This window comes from Acinonyx jubatus, chromosome C1 (genome assembly GCF_027475565.1).
Source record: "Acinonyx jubatus isolate Ajub_Pintada_27869175 chromosome C1, VMU_Ajub_asm_v1.0, whole genome shotgun sequence".
Lineage (NCBI taxonomy): Eukaryota > Metazoa > Chordata > Mammalia > Carnivora > Felidae > Acinonyx > Acinonyx jubatus.
The window spans coordinates 169,574,957-169,594,520 of NC_069381.1; the positions used below are offsets into that span (position 1 = coordinate 169,574,957).

At 34.7% G+C, this 19,564-nt stretch overlaps 1 long non-coding RNA gene across 1 annotated transcript in view; it reads left to right on the forward strand.

Annotated features, from left to right (window-relative positions):
- Positions 1–9,621: 9,621 nt before the first annotated feature.
- The window catches only part of LOC113595294 (uncharacterized), a 35,568-nt gene continuing 25,625 nt past the window's right edge, over positions 9,622–19,564 (forward strand). Inside the window, exons 1-2 of the long non-coding RNA XR_003415781.2 lie at positions 9,622–9,742; positions 9,987–10,116. This is a non-coding gene — a long non-coding RNA (uncharacterized LOC113595294). The remainder of the gene's footprint in view (positions 9,743–9,986; positions 10,117–19,564) is intronic.

Consider the following 19,564-nt stretch of genomic DNA (forward strand, 5'->3'; position numbering starts at 1 on the left):
TATCCAGGTAGAGTTGTTTTACAAATACTTTAATATGTAGTTGAAATTCTCTTATCTGAAACTTCAGAACTGGTTTGTTGTCAGTTATTTGATTAAAGTGGGAAAGTACACATTAAGATATACATAAACACTGAGACAGTCTAAACATCATATATTAAGTAACATTATCTCACTGTATGTGAAATTCACCAATATTGTACTACAGGTCCAGGCCTATTTGTTTACCCACTGAAGTTATTGGTCATCTTTCCTTATGAAGTCTATACTTAAAATAAATTATCCACGACTTCCAGACTTGTTTATTTAATGTGCACTATAAACAAATCAAAATATCTTTTAACTCCTTATTTTCTTCAGTCTTACTCTGTTGCCATACTGGTACCATAGTTGACACAATTATTTAGCAACTCACCTTAATTTAGAATTTCTAAAGCATTAAACTTCATTGTTGCAGGAATAAACTCTCCTTGTACTCATATTTCTTTATCTTACATAAACTTGAATTAAATTATGTGGTGATAATAAATGCAACATGCACAAAGAGATTTGAGAACAAAATCTGAATCTTGGCAAGTAAATTATCAACTGCAAAGAAAATATAATGGCATCCCACAGAATAGCCTATTAGCTTCACATTCTGTGTTGGGATTCAGTTTTATAGAAAATATGAAATGAAGGGGTACCTGGGTGGCTGAGTTAAGCGTCTGACTTCAGCTCAGGTCATGATCGTGCATGGTTTGTGAAATCTAGCCTTGTGTCGGGCTCTGTGCTGACAGCTCAGAGCACGGAGCCTGCTTGGGATTCTCTCTCTCTCCCTCTCTCTGCCTTTCCCCCGCTCATATTCTGTCTCTCTCTCTTCCTAAAAAATAAACATTAAAAATTAAAAGGAAAAAAGAAAATATGAAATGAATAATTTAATCACTCTGAGATAGAAACATTTGTGGGGGAAAAAACTACTACACAGGTTTAAAGTTAAAAAGAGACATACACTAAAGACATTTACTTAGAAATCATCACCCTGATCATTTTAATTAAAGTGCTAGAAGATTTAAGATTAGCCCCTGGGAAAATGTATAAAGGGAGAAGTGGATTCTGGAAATAACAAACAACATTTAAAGCTTGAGAAAAGGAAAAAGAAACTAAGAAAAACACAAAGTGTCCATAGTGCTAGAATATAAACTAGAGAATTATAGTACCATGGAAATAATGTTAGAGAGTTTTAAGTGAAAGAATGAAAGAGTTGTCAATAGCGTTTAATGGTTAAGTAAATAGGAACTGCATTTTTCATTCAATGACCTAAGTCATTTTTGTTTGTCAATTTTGATACAGCAATGTCAATAGAATGGTGGATCTAGAGGCCATATTGCATTGAGTGTAAGACAGAAATTTAGCAAGAATATATAAGCAAAACTTTTTAGAATTTCTATGAAAGGACAATAAAAAAAAGATGGAACCATGGTTTAAAGACTATGAAAAATAGTTTTAAATTTTATAATGATGCCCAACTCTACTGTAAATACATGAAAATTTGACTAGGTATGAAACCAAGTGTTAGTCAATTTATTATGGGTTACTTCTATTTCTCATATACCAAATTAGAAATTTGAATGTATTTGTAGGGCATCTGCTGGGATCAAATTCTATAAAGCAGTTTCATGTTGTGAATTGACATTATCCAATTAAAGTGATGATGTGGTGGTTTTCTGGTAAAACAAATATGATTTATTGAATCTTTTAGTATCATCATTTATGGCACAGTTGAATTTGAGCAGTGTGACAAAACATCACTATATAAGAAAATCTGAGTAAGAGTAACATACTATACCGTATGAAAAATGATTGTGGGTACTCATAAGCCCAAAAGCATTCATTGAACAATACAGGAAATAGGCATAAGGAAATCAGAGCTTTTTTTTAAAGGTCTCACTTTATATGAGATATCTGTTCTTTTATAATTCACAATGAATATAAATTTCAATGTACTGAATATATTTTACTTAGTATCATACTATGAGGATCAAATATTTTATATTCTTTATCACTTAACATGCTTCTACTAAGATGACATATTAAATTAAAATTATTCAAAATTTATCATTTTCATAAAGTCAATTTTTTAAAATTTTCAACTTTAAATTACATAACCTCAAATATTTAATAATATAATTTTATGTTCCCTTTTATTTTTTTTTGACCAATCAAAATGATAGGATAAACTTCTGTGGAATAATTTCATATATTATTTCTTAGAAAAGAGTAAGACTTCAATTCTTTCCTGTGTCCTTGTTGCTACTTTGCTTTTTTTCTTTAATTAGTAAACTATAACTTAAGACATGTTTATAATTTATAAGGCCATTGTAATGGTTTTGTTTATTAAAAAGGATATTAATTTTAAATAAGTTGGGTTATAAGTGGCATTCAATCCAGCATTTCGAACTTTCTACCTGTCTGTAGAATGGGAGCATCAGGACTGGATCGTAGGCTTTCTATTCCTTTTCTTATCCACACAGGTACCATAATCAAATAAAGGCAATCTTATATTGAGAGTAGGGGAAGGCTACAAGACTCATTCATTCAGGATTAATTCATTTCAATTAGTTGCTGATGATACAAAGATGACATCAAGAAATCTGTTTCTGTGTCAATCAGCCTGGTGAGTTAGAATTTAGCAAAATATCCAACTAGACACTTCTGGAAATATATATGCCCTTACAAAGCTTGTATTCTTGGACAATTTAGAGTGGCTCATCTCAGTTGCCTCTACTCCCTCTGTATGCAGAAAAACTGGGAACCTCAATATGAGTTTTCTAATATAATAGGTTACATAATCTAACATTTTCTAAAAATCAGCTCTTGTACCCCCAATTGAAGTTTATATATATTGAAAATAAGGTAAAAAGGAAAAAAAAGACAATGAGAATATACAACAACAACAAAAAAGAAAATAATATTGGAATATTAAAAATGAATTTAGAGATATTTTCTAGTATATCACTCTTAGGATTAATTAATGTCTATGTTTTAAGTATTAATTGATTTTCTCATTCACCTCTTTTGACTTTCCATAATTCAATTCCATAATGCAACTAAAGTTACCTGAGCTATATTACAGACTTGTTGAGTCAAAATCTCTAGGGTTGACACCAAATGGATCTGGATTTTCTATAACTAGACTCAGTAACTTCTACCTCTGTGGATGAAACAACTCTTCTTTTTTTATTCACTCTATTATTTGAGGAACACTGATTACAAAGTTACTCTTAGATGGACTATGTGACTATGGAATAGAGTAACATCAGTAGCATCTGGGAAGCATTATCCGCATAAATATGTCACTGCTAAAATATCTTCATGGGTTATTTTCTTCAACTGTTAACATTTTAACCAGAAGATTCATGAAAATATCTTCAGAGCTGCTCTTTTATTTCAAGAGTAAAGTTCAGAAGACTACAAGTAGAACAAAATTTCCTAAACTCTGGTGAGGGAGGGAAGGGAGGAAGAGAAAGAGAGAGGGGGGTAGAGATTACTTTCCTCACAACTTATAGTATAATATTTAGAAACACAGTCTTTGGATGGAGATGGCTCCAGCATGGGGCTGTGCCACTTACTATCTATGGAATTTGGACAGCTTAGTTAACCTCTCTGGACCTCTGTTTCTCCTAAGTAAGACAGAATGATAATACCTATCTCATAGTGTTTGTCATAAGGATAAAATGCTGGCATATAGTAAACACTCAACAGTGGCAGCTATCGTTTTTTTCTTTTTATCTTTCTTGCCTTTCTTGGATAGTTACTGAGAAGCAGAATCTGAGATAAGGACTTGAGAAAAGGACTTATTTAAAAAGTGCTTCCAGGAGAAAGCAAGAAGGTAATAGGAAAAACAGAAAAGAAATATAAATCAATAAGTACGTTATTTCCAGAAAGTTCCATCAAGAGTAAATGCAGCCTGATGCCTCGGGAGAATTTGGAAGTGAAAGCTCCACTTCAGTGTTTGTCTTGATTAGAAGTGCAGTGAGTTTTCAATTCAATCACCAATCAATCATTGGCCAAGAGTAGCCCTCAGGAAACACAAACTCAGCCTCTTTCAACTCTCTGCAAGTGTAGGCAGAGTGGCGCAAGTATTCCAAGGGAAGTTTTTCTGAAAAGAGTTGCTGGTACAGACCCTTAGACATACAATTACAGAGAAACCAGACAAGTGGCATACATAAAGAGTAAAAGAAATTCCAGTGTCTGCTAGACGAGCTTTATTTTCTATTTTTCTTTTATACTTCCCCTCATTAGGATCATATAACACTCCTTTGTTTTCAAATAGGGCTTATTTGACTTTTCCACTATCCATCTCTAAAAGTTTCCAAAAATTATTTTACCTTAGAGAGCCTAAAAAAAAAATTATTAGATAAAAGATAATTCTCCTCTTGGCCCACGCATTTTTACATGCTTTATATGGGAGGCACTGACTGCTTTTAGTTTTGAATTATTTTCAGCAATGTTTGAATAGTGAACTAACTTGGAAAAGAATGATAGTTTCTCTGGAGTAAAGGGTAATCATGCCTACTGTCTGGTATTAAAAACATACACATCAGGTTCTCTAGACACAGAATTCCTCTTATTCAATGCAACCAACTGTGTGCAGATGTCATCTGGTTCTTTTTCACATTGACTGTTTGAAATTGGGGTTCAGAGTACTTGCATGAAAATGCTGACACTCAGGATCTTTCTGCAAATAATAAGTGTTGTCCTTCATCTCTAACCTTAGAGTGTCTTGTCTTCTACCAGAACCCAAAAAATGGTGGCAGGCTAACTTGTTATCTTTCAAGAAGGTTAAATCTCAAACCCTTCACAGCTTTTGATTGAAAGGATTCCACATAATATTGTTTATATCATTTATTATTGGTAAAATTTATTCTTGTTTTTTTTAATTTTAGTCATTTTCTCTGATAGACTTGACTCTCTTTATCATGAATAAATTACAATTAAAATAAAGGAAATGCTTAGCCTAAAAATATTAGAAGAAAAATTATTTCTATGTCTTAGAATACATTATTCACAACATAAAAAATATTACAAAAATAATTTTATCTGTTGAATGTAACTTTTTTCTTTCATTGTTTTTATATGTTTATAGATGATAAGCATAATAATTCCAGGGTGTCAAGATGTTGAGACCACCGCAAAGGCATTGCCTCAGAGAGATAAGTAAGTCTCTAGTGTCCAGTACTGTGGAGAGGACACCAGAAATATCAGAACATCTTGTGTACAGATCCCTTTCTATAAACATCACTTTTAAAACTTACTGGGGACCCCTCCTTTGCAAAATTCCAACAAGGACAATTGAAACAGAGATAGGCAGATAGGAAAGGAAATAGGTGGGGCACCTGGGTGGCTCAGTCAGTTAAGTGTCTGACTTCGGCTCAGGTCATGATCTCAAGATTTGTGGGTTTGAGCCCTGTGTCGGGCTCTGTGCTGGCAGCTCAGAGCCTGGAGCCTGTTTCAGATTCTGTGTCTCCCTCTCTGTCCCTCCCCCTATTTTTGCTCTGTCTTTCTCTCTCTCAAAATAATAAATAAACATTAAAAAAATTTAAAAAAAAGAAAAGGAAATAGCACATAAAAATGATGAAACATATGGCTAAAGCCTTGTAAGAATTTTCTCAACCAATGAACAAAGACGGTTTAAATGTTTGGAAAATTCCCTTATAGGCCATAAACCAATATGTTTTCTGTATTCTTTTGGTGGTATGGTAGACTCTCCTCTTGTCGGGGGTGGTAGGGTATTAACCTGAAAATGGGTCAGAAACATAATTTTTATTTTATAGCTATTATAATAACGAGGAATATAATTTTTAATAAGGGAATCTTCCTGTGATTTAGGGATTTTCCCCCATTATAATTAGGGATCCAAATTAAATGATGCTTCGTGATTTGATGACCATATTTTGTAAGAAATTACATTATTTGTTCTAAATTACACCTTTATCTATCACTGGATCTATGTTCTGGCCCAGGAAACCTTAATAAGAAATTATCATAATTCTTAAAATAGCACTCAATTTAAAATAATTGGCTCAAGTCTTTTAAAAGAGAACGTATGTCTGGAATAGTAACTAGTATATAATACATATTGCATTCTGGTACCCTCTGGATTCAAAAGATAGGGTATCATAGTTGCTCTATAAACTAATTACTTGCACAAGTAGATTTTAAGTGATTTTCTGTTGATCTTTATAACTTATAAATTTTAAAAATAGAAGTTAACAGTGGTTTTGTTCACCTGAAATATAGAAATGTTTTCCAAAATTCTAATTTATTAACCTGAAGCAATTTTTATCCTGATAGTCTGGGCATAAAAATATATTGTGAATGAAGGGGAATAATAGCATTGGCCATAGTCTTTAAAAAAAGAAATGTTTATCAGAACAATGAGCAATGTAGACTTTACTCCTTTTGGCTGCAGTCTCACGACACTCTTAGAAAAGTAGAATGGATTTAATAATCGTGTTATGCCTTTGCCATAAATCTCTGGCACTCCCAACTGAGATATACTGCAGAAATAACATGACTGAACACCAGGTACAACTGTGTGTCAACAAAAACACTGTTCATTCTCTGGAGGCAAAAATAAATAAGGAGATTACTATAAAGAACATTATAGACATTGTAACTGTACAAATTTGTCAAGGAAGAGACAAATATATACTTATAATTGAGGTAGTTCTAAAACAAATTAGAGTGAAAAGGCTATATTTCACATAATGCCACAATAAAATATAAATTATTATAAGATATTTTTATTCAAGTGGCCACTCTTTATTCATATAACCCCTGATAGATAAAATATTAAATCTTCCTTGTTTGTATCTTATGAAATTGAACTTTTTATTTTTGGCAAATTTCGGTGGACTGAAATCCTCCTTGACAGAGTTAATAAGATACATAAGATGTATACATCTACTGATCCCTTCCTCCTTCCCCTGAACTGCTAACAATCACTGATCTTTTTACTTTCTCTACAGTTTTGCTTTTTCTAGAATGTCATACAGTTGGGATCATACAGTATGTGGCTTTTCATTATTGGCTTCTTCACATAACAATGTGCATTTAAATTTTATTAGTGTATTTCCATGACTTGATAGCTCATTCTTTTAAACACTCCATTGTATGTCTTTACACAGATATATCATAGTTCATTCACATATTGAAGGGCATATTAGTGATTTCTAATTTTTGGTAATTGTGAATTGTAAACATTCATGTGTAGGTTTTTATGTTGTTTCTGGGTTCTTCTATTTTATTTCCGGGTTCTTTATTCTGTTCTACTGACCTATTTATCTCTTCTTTCAGCAGTACCACATTATCTTCATTACTATAGCTTTATAGTAAATCTTACAGTTGAATGTCATCAGTATTCCAGCTCTTTTCTTCTTTAAGATTATGCTGGCTATTCTTTCCATAGAAATATGGAATCAGTTTCTAAATATTCACAAAATAGTTTGCTGAGATTTTGACCGGAATGTGTTGAATCTATAGCTCAAATTGGGAATATTAACATCTTTTTGGGGGTGGGGAAATTGACACCTTAATAATATTGTGTCTTTCTACTCATGAAAGTGAACTATTCCTCACTTATTTAGACCATCTTTGATTTATTTCAATTGGGTTTTATCATTTCCACCTATAAATCCTACATTTATTTACACATACTTCATTTTTTGTTGTCTTAATGTAAGTTGTTTTATAGACTAAACTGTATCTCCCACCCCCCCACCCCCCCCACCCCCGCCCAGACTCATAGGTTGAAGTCCTAACTCCCCGCATGACTGTATTTGGAGACAGGGCCTTTAAGAAGGTAACTAAGGCTAAATGAGGTTATAAGGATGTGGCCCTAATTCAATAGAACTAATGTCTTATCAAAAGATGAAGAAGTACCAGGACTGTGTACACTCAAAGAAAAGGTCTCGTGAAGACACAATGAGAAAACAGTGTGTGCAAACCACGGAGAGACTTCTCACCAGAAACCAATCCTACTCAGCACTTTGATTTTGGACTTTCAGCTCCCCAAACTGTGAGAAAATAAAATTCTGTTGTTTAAGTTACTTAGTCTGTGGTATTTTGTTATGGTAGCCTGAGCAGTCTGATACAGTGGTGTTTTTAATTTCAGATTTGAATTATTCATTGTTGGCATTTAGAAAAGCAATTGACTTTTGTGTATTAACCTTGCGTACTGTGACCCTGTATGCATAATCACTTAGAGGGGCACCTGAGTAGCTTAGTAGGTTGAGCCGACTCTTGATTTCAGCTCAAGTCATGGTATCATGGTCATGGGATCAAGACCTCCATCTGGCTCTGCAATGAGCATGGAGCCTGCTTGGGATTCTCCCTCTCCATCTCTCTTCCCCTTCCCCTCTTATTCCTGCTCTCTCTCTCTCTCAAAAAAGAAATTAAAATAAATAAGTAAATAAAAATTAAAAAAAATCACTTACAATCAGGAATGTTTTGGGGGCCTGGGTGGCTCAGTCGTTTAAGTGTCTGACTTCAGCTCAGATCATGATCTCACAGTTTGTGAGTTTGAGCCCCGCATCAGTGTCTGTGCTGACCACTCAGAGGCTGGAGCCTGCTTTGGGTTCTGTGTCTCCCTATCTCTGCCTGTCCCCTGCTCATGCTCTGTCTCAAAAATAAATAAACATTGAAAAAATAATGTTTTGGTTGATAGTTTAGGATTTTCTACATAGGCAATAATGTCATCTACAAACAAAAAGTTTTATTTCTTCGTTTCCATTCTTCATATCTCAGTATATCTTCACATTGTATTAACTAGGACTTCCAGTACAATGTTGAATAAGAGGGGTATCTTTGCCTTTTTTCTGATCTTAGGGGAAAAACATATAAGTTCTTACCTTAAGTATGATATTACCCATAGGTTTTTAATGATTGTCCCATAGTTCTTGGATTTTTTCTTTCTTTTCTTCTTCTTAAACTTTTATCTGTTTGCATTCAGGTTGGAAATTATCTATTGACATGTTTCAAGCTCACTGATACTTTCTTTGTCCATATCCATATCCTTCACTTCTGTTAGTCTTTGGTTTTTAGCATGTCCTTCTGAAACTTGCTTTGAGTTTACATCTCTCTGCTTACATTATGCATCTGTTCATACGCGCTGCCTACATTTTGCATTAGCACCTTGAAGATATTAATTGTGGTGATTTTGAATTTCCTACCTAATTATTCTAAAATCTGATTTGTCTGTCAGCCTTGTTCTAAGGCTTACTTTGCCTCTTAAGACCATGTTATTGCATGTCTTTTAGCATGTCTTGTATTTTGTTGTCATTGTTGAAAACTGGACATGCTATGTTGGGTAATAGAAACTGAAGTAATTAGGCATCTCATGTGAGGATTTATGTCAACTTGGCCAAGTGCTGGACTGTGTTTAATATTTGCTGTGGTTGTGGGTGCCAGAGGCTTCAGGGTCCTCACTGTCACTTTTTCCCTTTCTTGGCTGTGGATTTCCATAACAAGTTCTTAAACAGAGTCTGTGCCTTACAGCTCAGTTATAATCCACCATTATATTTCTAGAACCTTGTTGATACGGTGTTAAGAATTTGGGAAGTAGAAACATTCTAAAATCCAAGAGTTAAATCTCAGTTTTCAGTTAGCTTGAACCACTGGGCTGAGGCTCAGAAGCACTTCATACCTTCCCCCCACGGCCACCTTTTTTTCTCTCTTTACATAAGACAGAATGGATAGAGGGGTGAGGAGTTGTCTAACTGCCCTTCCGCAGGTCACATAGTACTCTGATAATGTTGTCTCCCCTGGATGGTAAACTTTCATTATGGAGACAGCTCTGGGCATATTTCAAAATGTTACTTATATTCTAAGTATATTTCAAAATGGGGATTTTCTCCTCTGCCTGTAATAAATACTAGGGAGATATTTCTGCAACTCTCAGTGAGTACCTTGTAAGGTTACTAAAGATAAAACCCATGAAGATTTAGGGCCACCACTAGCACTGGACCCCAGGAGTCTCTATCTGTCAAGCCAGTGCACATTCAGCCTGCAGAAATTCATCAAAATTACCGGTTAAGTGTTTCTACCAGTTACTGGCTCCAGCCACGTCAGCTCCCGGTAAGTTATTCATGTCTGTACTCCTCTTTACTTGCCTGTCTCTCCAGATTTCTGAGGGGCTGTTGTCCTAGGGTCTCAGTTCTCTGGAGGATCTAAAAAAAGGCCAAAATTTTTGGTTTTCTCAATTTTATCTTCTTGTGAAGATGGGGACAATGAATTCCCAACTCTTTATATGATAACAGAGAAGTCTGCGCAAGGATTTTTTAACATCTGTTAAGTATGATTCTGAATAATGAAACTATGTTCAATTGTTCATGAAGAAATTCCCTGTAAGGAATGAAAGTCTCTAAGTGAAACACTAGGAAAAAAATCTTAGACCTAAAATTTACTTGCTGTCTTCAGTACCATCTTTCTCTCTGTTTAGAAAATTGTTTTTGTACCAACCAGGAGTTCTTCAGGTACAAACGACAAATAGACAACTCAGTTTAGCCGGAGCCAAAAATTAATATTACTCGTATGAGTGGACGCCCCAAGGCCAAGTTTACATTCAGCTTGACTAGAGTCAGGGGCCCAAAAACCGTATTCAGGGTTTTTTTTTTCTTTTATCCCAGTGAGGTAGGGGTGAAGCATGATGTTTGGAATCCCAAAAGGACCACGTGTATATCAACTATCAATTTATTACCTCTCAACTCCAAATCCGCTGTTTTCTTTCCTGTTCTGCAATAATGGATCTGGACTCTAAGATTTCTCCTTTGTAGAGAGCAAGATGTTAATTTTTGTCAGTATAGGATGATGTAAGTACAGGCTTGGAGAAAAGGTCATCTCCTTCTGGTTCTAATGTACTTCTATTTTTTTATTTTTTTCTGCTCTTACTGTTGCCAGTATTATGTGTTGGTGTGGGACAGCCCAGCTATACATGCAGAGAAACTAGCCTCTCAATAAACTTACAGCTCTGGCTCAGTGACCACCTCAGTGAAGCCATTCCTACACCAATGCCACACATCTGAACTGTGCACTATCCAGCCAGCTCATGATCTCTCGATGCTTCTGTTTCTTTCTTACACCTGCCCTCCAACCTCGGCCTACCTCAGCCTGGATGGCTGTTTTCTCCTTGCCACTCTCACCATAATTTTCTGCCCCCCTTGCTCCCAGAAGTGTATGCTAGATCAGCCCACCTGTACCCTGAAAAGGTGTCTTCTATTTTCCAATTAGTTTCATGCCCACTGGCTTTAGCCCAACTGCACCCTAGAGAAATATTTCTTGCTTGCTTGATGACTGCACACCAGCTCTTACCAGGAGAAACTCAGAGAGCTTTTCTGTCTTCTAGTTAAACTGTGGTTAAAGCCACACTTCTCCAATGAGGTCTGAATCCTAGCCTTGGGAATAATGCCCTTCCAAGTTTGTTTCTTCCTTAAGTACCTTCCTTAGAGGGTACTCTAGGGTATCTCCAGGCTATTCATTAGACCCCTATAGAAGCTCTATAGTTACACTCCCTTTTTGAATTACTTTGTGGTTTATATCTTGACTGTACCCTCATTGATACAATATATCATGGTGACAGAGTTGTTCCCAAAGGACAAGTTCAGGGAAAACATAATGTGATTATTGTGTATTTCACTGATTGAGAAGGCACCATCACATAGATTTATTAGATTATTATAAAGGAATATTATATTATTTATTTCATATATTGTGTTCCCACAAATTGCCATATTTTAACCATAATTCTTGTTTCTTAGTGGTAGGATCAAATGTTTTTAGCACCGTTGCCCTGTGTGGATAGTATGTTTAACATTGTTCCTTTCTACTGTATCCAAAAGAAAGAAAGAAAGAAAGAAAGAAAGATGCCCACAACATCTGATCAATATTCATAGCTAGGCATAAACATTTATGAAGGGTAAGCATGAGAAGAAATATTGGAAAAACTCTAAATTTTTGAAAGATGGCATGTTGGCATACAAGCCTACATATGACAATTCTTTTGCGAATCATATATTTCTTACCAATTTCCACAATTTTTTATTTCTTCTGATTAATAATTTTGTTAAACAGTTTTACAAATTACCTTTTCTTTTTTTAAAAAAATTTTTTTATTTATTTTTGAGACAGAGAGAGAGAGAGAGAGAGAGGGGGAGCACAAGCTAGGGAGGGACAGAGAGAGGGAGATACAGAATCCAAAGCAGACTCCGGGTTCTGTCATCACAGGGCCCAACACCGGGTTCGAACCGACCATGGGATCATGACCTGAGCCGAAATCAGTTGCTTAACTGACTGAGCCCCACAAATTACCTTTCTTAATTCCTGGGGGAGTATGCAGACAATTTTTTATGCCGTTGCTAAATTTGCCATTTTTCTCTTTCATTTACACCAACTTTCTATTGTATGTTCAAGAAACATCTCTTGGAATTTCTGATCATCCCATTACTTTTATTATCACTTTAATAATTATATATTCTCTCGTGAGCATTTTATAATAAAAAAGTTATTTTTTTCAAATAAATAGGTTTCATATGCCAAAATATTATGAAATATGTAATCGTTAATTATGATTTTAGCAAATACATATAATAATGAATTATAAACAAACATCCCGTAAAAAAATATGAGAAAATTATCTGCCTTGCCCATTCAAAGAAATGTTACTCTCCTTAACATTGAAGGTCTTTCTTCTCCATTCTACTACATTGTGAACTAATAGGTGTTTTGGTTATTAGTCATCTGGTCTTGACAAAAATAATCAAGAATCCAAGTTGTTGTTTCAGGAAATATTAGTAGAAATTGGCTATCATGATGTGTTTGTGTGCATGGGTGTGTGAGAGAGAAAGTGATTCTTTTTGTTTTTAACTTACAGCCACTCTCCTATTCCTATAGAATGTCTACTCCAAAATGTTTTTCACTGCAATCTAAATTCCAATAATTGACTTGCCAAGTGGCATAGGGATGATTTAGAATTTTGGTGGCTATTGTGGGAACCTTTTGGCATCTTAAGTATAATACATCAAACAGAAGCCATAGAAAAAAAATTGAGGGGAAGTATTAAGCAATAATAGTTGGCCTTATTATTATTATTATCATTATTTATTATTATTATGCTGAGGCTTTAAAATGAAATTCAAATCCAACATCTCCTCCCTCAGAGAAATTCTGGAAAGGCCAAAGGAAAGAAACAACTAGCCTTGAAATCATCTAAAATGTCTTTCCTCTGCTCCAAATCCTATACCCTACTTTAATCTTACCTCCTATTTATATAGCTTGCCTCCGCTTCCATGCTCTCCTAAATCTATATATGAACCACCCTTTTATTTAAGATTTTCTGCAGAGTGCTCCTAAATTTTAATGATTGGCTTGAAAATATTTTCAAAATATATTTTGAGGTATCCCTGACAGCTGATGTAAAAAAAATCACTGTTCTCTATTTTTATTAATGGACTAAGACCAGAAATAATATATTTAATTTAAAAAAACAAATTGGGATGGGAATTTTCAGTCCTGAACAATCTTTAATTTAAGGACAAATATTTTCAGAGGCTTTAGAAAACTGAAAAGCTAAGAACAAAAGCAAACATGGCTTTTCAGAAAAAAACTGGACTCTGAAATAGAAACAAACCAAAGGATCATAAATACAGAGACATTTATTGGCTAGGAAGGAGCAGAAAGTTTCTAAAACTACAGAGCTGTAGTTCATTACCTTGGTAGTGATTTGCCAGCTGAAGATGGTACATTAGCTAAGGAAAGATCATTGGCTATCCAAAATTATCCAAAGCCAATAACAAAAAAAAAAAAAAAAAAAGAACTGAGGGAATGCCTAGATTATTGTAGACAATGACTGTAGACAGGACTGAAAATTCCCATCCCAATTTGTTTTTTTACATTAAACATATTATTTATAGTCTTAGTCCATTAAGAAAAATAGAGAACAGTGATTCTTTTACATCAGCTGTCAGACGAGTAGTCATTTTTTCTGAAATAGTAACATCCTTATATCATTCAAGTAAATATTTCTTATGCTCTCCCCATTGAATTCTATTATCCAATGAGGACTGAAACCCTCCACATTAGAATAAAACCAGAAAAGAAGTGAATGGAATGGCGATGCTGGGCTTCCCAAAGACAGAATTTTATTACTTTTTTTTTAATAGAAGGACAGTTAAAAGACAATTATCCAGCTGTTAACACCTGAATATTTTCCTTCCTTTCTTTTTGTTTTCTTCCTCTCTGCAAGACATGAATCTTTCTGTCTAATCTACATCTTCTCTTGGCCTTAAATCCAACAGGTAATTTTTCTTACATTTGAAAGAGTTTTGAACAGGGGTATTTGTGGAATTTACTGTGATGAACCACAGGTTTCTATAGCAAACATCATCATGATACTAGCCAGATCTATCACTGAGAAAAATGACAGTTGATTTTTCAGAAATGGGGTTTCCTTTATTTAAGAAATAGTAGAATGCCTATATTTTTACTGTATACTTTTTCCTAAATTAAATTGTGTCATTGTAAAGATTTCTAATTTGTTTTAAATGTTTTTGCTAATGCTTCTCTATGTATAGTATAGGAACTATGTAACAATAAAAATGATGGTAATAATAATTAGAATAATGTCTCCAAGCATATAAATTGTAACTCAATTTATACTTACCTAATATAGCTGTAACTTTTCAGATTTATTTTTTGTTAATGTGGCTTTTTTATGAATTAAAAATTAAAAAGGTAAAGATTAAATTTAAAATACATTTTCCACTTAAAATACAAAGTTAAATATGATGGCCAATGATATCAAAACCTACCGCCTTAAAACAAAACAAAACAATACAAAACCTACAACCTTGTCAGGAATTTAAGATTATTTTTTATTGTGCTTCTGTCTATAAAATTATGCCTATACATCTCTGTGTCTGCACACACACATAAATATATACAATGTCTACATAAAAATGCATTTTATTTTTTTTTAATTATTTAATTTTTAATTTTTGAGAGAGAAAGACAGAGTGAAAGCAGGGGAGAGCAGAGGGAGAGAGAAAAAGAGAGAGAGAGAGAAAGAGAGAGAGAGAGAGAGAGATACACAGAATCTGAAGGAGGCTCCAGGCTCTGAGATGTCAGCAGAGAACCCGACACGGGGCTCAAACTCACAAACTGTGAGATCATGACTTGAGTCAAAGTCGGACACTCAACCGACTGACTCACCCAGGCACCCCCCAAAATACATTTTAATTAATAGTAGATTGAACTATAAATCTTTGTTTTTAATTTTATGACAAATATCCTTTCATACTCTGTAGATCAATCTTTTTTTTTTAAGTTTATTTATTTATTTTGAGAGAGAGAGGGAAAGCACGAGTGGGGGAACGGCAGAAAGAGAAGGAGAGAAACCGAAGCAGGCTCTGCACTGTGAGCTCAGAAACCTATGTGGGGCTCAAACTCATGAACTGTGAGATCATAACCTGAACCAAAGTCAGTCTCTCAACCCACAGAGCCACCCAGGTGTCCCAGTAGATCAATCTTTTTATAACTTATTATATTTTTAAATTTATTGACAAAATTTTCTCCTTTTATCCACTTGTAAATCTTTTATTTTTCTCAGTATGTTTAGTTTTATCCCATTCTCTATCCTAATGTAAATTCAGTTTCTCTCTCTCTCTTCTCTCTCTGTCTTTGTCTATCCTTTCTATTGGTCATGCTGTCCAAGGAGTGATTTTCAGTGTAATTTCTATTATCTTTCTATAACCAGCTTAGAGGATTGCTATATGTCTTTTTTGATATTTCTTCTATATACTGTAATTTGTTAGTTTTCCTTTTATATTATAGTTTCTTAACCTTTCATTTTTGTTCCTGTTTCCTTTATTTAAAATTTAATGAATTTATTTACATTTTCCTGTTTAATAATAAAAGCATAGCCTTCACAATACCCAGAAGTTGGATTTAATTCACTTTATTTTTCAAACTTTCATTTTGTATTTTTAATTTTGTTTTACTCATTCATCTAAGTATTTTAAACATTGATGTTAGTTTTTTCATATATCTTTAAGTCCAGCTTCACTTTCTTTTTTATTGCATTTTGATCAGCATGTGCTCTGCAATATGACTATTTAGAAATTACTAAATGTGTCTCTGTGACAATGCATTATCTTTAAATTACAAGTTAAATATCAAATTCAAGACTTTTCTCACAGATGATCAGTTTCTCAAACTATGATGCACTCAGTGCCAGGCTAGGGCAGGCTAAACAGTGTTGTGAAAGCACAGCACACACAATGTGAAGCTCATAATTCACTTTCTACAGCCCTTTATGTGGGCCAGCTAGAATTTTCCAAGTAAGTATTGTCAATATGAGAGACAACACATGATGTTTTAGAAACATTCAATCACTTTTGCGGGCTTAATATTTTCAGAAATCAGGTGGTATATCTAAAGTTGTGGGTGAAATATTAACCTTTTATCTTTTCTTCTCTTTTAAAATACGTGCTTTATTAGAGAAGGACTTACTACTAATACTAATTTTATAGATGTAATCTGCCTTATTATTATTATTATCATTATTTTGGTGGATAAAAGCAGAGGTAACTAAGTTTAAGTTGTTCATCACCTCCTTTTATGTGCCCAGCTTTCTCAAGCACCCCATTATTGGTTAACCACTTAATGCTGGAGGATGGGAATTCCTGACACCGAGTAACATCTCATTAGCATGGACAGCTGGAGGCTGAAAGAGAAGGCACCTTAGGGACTAATTACCTGAGAAGATTTAAATAGCAAACATCTACCTGAATCTTTTCCCCAGAAAGCAAAACTCTGTTAACCCATGTATAAAGGCTCTGTATGCCTGAGACTAATATTTATTTGAAATTTAAATGTTATAAAGTCCCTCCGTTGTCATGCTGCTCTGTGACAAAAATCTATCCAGGCCAGTTGCCTCATTCACTCTTATTCCGTGGTGTTATGAGTTTCACCTAGCTGGTGTATTTGATGTGGCTGATCTCGGGGATGTGTGTCAGTGGAGGCCTCAGAGAAGTACAAGCATTTTCTCATCACTGCTGTTGTGAGGCACAAGGAAGCCATTTGATTGTATTTGACTAGAAGATAATTAAACATTTGTCAGCTGTGTTTGAACAAGAGCTCTGATCCCAGGATCCCTGGGTTCCAGAGGCTTTGTGAAGTCCCTGAAATTATAGGCGATATTTTCTGTGTGTGTGCATTTTTTTTTTCAGAAGGAGTAGATTCTTTTGAAACCCTAAAGCATTACTGCCATGTACTCTCCCTTCCTCAAGTATTAAGGACCACTTACCTTGTTCTTTCAAATTAAAGAAGAATTACTTGTATTTTCAAAAAGAAAAGAAAAAAAATAGATGTGATATGTATCCTTAAGGGGAAGGGACAGGCTCATGTGACAGAAAGGAGGAGAGATAAAGCTTATTAGTCACATGAGGGGGGGAATTTTTTTAATTTTATTTTTAATATTTATTTTTGAGGGAGAGAGCACAAGCAGGGGAGGGGCTGAGAGAGAGGGAGACACAGAATCCGAAGCAGGCACCAGGCTCTGAGCTGTCAGCACAGAGCCTGACATGGGGCTCCAACTCATAAGCCTTTAGATCATGACCTGAGATGAAGTGGGAGGTTCAACCAACAGAGCCACCCAGATGCCCCCTTCCCTCCAGTGGGGGAAATTTTCAGCCACCTATGATAAAATGAGAAAATACAGTGTTCTCAATTTTAAGAATTGTCTTTTATTCTGAGATCATATTTTTCTATTTTGCCATATTTAAACCTTAAACTCTGATTTCTTTTATTGAACAATAGTGGCAACTACAGTATTGGATTTTGTTTTTGTAATCTTATGTGCTAAAATTCTTTTTTTATTCTTTTCAAAAACTGAAACTTAAATATGGGTATTACAGGTCTATGTCCTCCCCACCCCTATAAATGCACTCCATATTGAGAGTCAATGTCCGAATCAGTCACTGGTATTAGGGTGACAAGCCCTGTGGTTTGCCCAGGACTGAGTGGTTTTCACACTGAACTTACAATGCTGAGAGAAAGAAGTTTGAAAACCACTGACATCAGCAATGAAAAGTGTAGATCCAAAAAAGTCTTCTGGGAGGTATATGTGGCAATGTGTAAGAAATACATATCTAAATGGCAGTATTATGAAATTGTGTTCTGTTTTTATTTGAAAATTCTGCGTCATGGTTTTACCTGAGATCATCCTATCCATTATTCTGGAGGCTGTTCAAATCACTTTATTACTTATACCCTCACCTAGGCTGGATCCTGGTAGTTACTGAAAAAATATAAGGTAGCAAAGGCTCATGAAAAGCCATCACAGTGTAGATTATTATTTTTTTTAATTTTATCTTTTAGTTTTTAAAATTTATATCCAAAATAGTTAGCATATAGTGCAACAATGATTTCAGGAGTAGATTCCTTAGTGCCCCTTACCCATTTAGCCCATCCCCCCCTCCCACAACCCCTCCAGTAACCCTCAGCTTGGTCTCCATATTTATGAGTCTCTTCTGTTTTGTCCCCGTCCCTGTTTTCATATTATTTTTGTTTCCCTTTCCTTATGTTCATCTGTTTTGTCTCTTAATGTCCTCAGATGAGTGAAGTTATATGATATTTGTCTTTGACTAATTTCACTTAACATAAACATAATACCCTCCATTTCCATCCACGTAGTTGCAAATGGCAAGATTTCATTCTTTTTGATTGCTGAGTAATATTCCATTGTGTGTATATATATATATATATATATGCCACATTTTCTTTATCCAATCATCCATCGATGGACATTTGAGCTCTTTCCATACTTTAGCTATTGTTGATAGTGCTGCTATAAACATGGGGGTGCATGTGTCCCTTTGAAACAGCACACCTGTATCTCGTGGATAAATGCCTAGTAGTGCACTTGCTGGGTCGTAGGGTAGTTCTATTTTTAGTTTTTTGAGGAACCTCCATACTGTTTTCCAGAGTGGCTGCACCAGCTTGCATTCCCACCAACAATGCAAAAGAGATCCTCTTTCTCTGTATCCTCACCAAATGCTGTTGTTGCCTGAGTTGTTAATGTTAGCCATTCTGACAGGTATCAGGTGGTATCTCATTGTTCTTTTGATTTGTATTTCCCTGATGATGAGTGATGTTGAGCATTTTTTCATGTGTCATTTGGCCATCTAGATGTCTTCTTTGGAGAAGTGTCGATTCATGTCTTTTGCCCATTTCTTCACTGGATTATTTTTCTTTTGGGTGTTGAGTTTGATAAGTTCTTTATAGATTTTGGATACTAACCCTTTATCTGATATGTCGTTTGCAAATATCTTCTCCCATTCTGTTGGCTGCCTTTTAGTTTTGCTGATTATTTCCTTCACTGTGCAGAAGTTTTTTATTTTGATGAGGTCCCAGTAGTTCAGTTTTGCTTTTGTTTATCAATTTTGTTTATCAATTTGTCAATTTTGTTAATTCTTTCAAAGAACCAGCATCTGGTTTCATTGATCTGTTCTACAGATTTTTTGGTTTCGAT